This window comes from Astatotilapia calliptera, chromosome 7 (genome assembly GCF_900246225.1).
Source record: "Astatotilapia calliptera chromosome 7, fAstCal1.2, whole genome shotgun sequence".
NCBI classification, from domain to species: domain Eukaryota; kingdom Metazoa; phylum Chordata; class Actinopteri; order Cichliformes; family Cichlidae; genus Astatotilapia; species Astatotilapia calliptera.
In genome coordinates, this window is record NC_039308.1 from 34,961,128 (window position 1) to 34,962,072 (window position 945).

Genomic DNA, 945 nt, shown 5'->3' on the forward strand with positions numbered 1-945 from the left:
ACTGAGAGATAGCGGCCAAAAAAAGATGATTTAACATGCTGTTGACGTAGTTACAGCGGTAATTTGATTGGTTGTAGAGATGAATTGAATCAAATTTCAACTTTTAAAAAGTCTGATGCGGCCTGGTCATTCATACAGGATTGTTTCTCTCAACTTATTTGATACCTTTGAAGGCCAAAGCAAAGCTTTAATGTTGCGGTTGCTCTTTTTAAAAACTTTATTTTACAGGTTGGTTGAACAGATTGTTTCTTTGAAAATATATACCAGGCATACAGCTGTAATAGTGCTTTTAATGCCACTTTATAGTCTGCATTTATCATATCGTGGTAATAAAAGAATATGCACATAATGCAGCATTACAGTCACGATTAACCTCATTCCACAGTGTGTCTACAGCAAAACATTTTCTGTATTCCTTGCTGTAAAATCAGTTACACATTTTGTTATGTATTTCACTTATTTTTCCCTTGAATAAATGTAGGTTTCAGCCAGTCAGTTGACTGTACTGATGATACAAGCATAGCATATCTGCTATCATAAATTTGTCAGTCTACTTCCCCTACAATTTTTAGTTTTTGTTTTGTTTTTTTAGTCACTGGCGCCTTCCTGAGGTGAGCTGTATTTATGACTCTGGAAATAATTCAGTATGCATATTTTTTTGACATTACAAGCTTTAATTTTAAGGTAATTATTTTTATTTTTATTTAAGTTTTCTAATCACAACATACTAAAGTTTTGCAGTCAATCATGTCTTACAGTGTACTGCAGCCGAAAACATCAGGCATGTACTTAAAACCCAAAGGAACACAGATAATTGCAGTTTTGCTTAAAAATTGCTGAAAATAAAAGCGTATACATTAAAACATTTTGGAATATGTGTCATAGATAAAAGATAAAGGAGACAATATAATGATATATAAAACATATAATGAACAGAAACAGAAC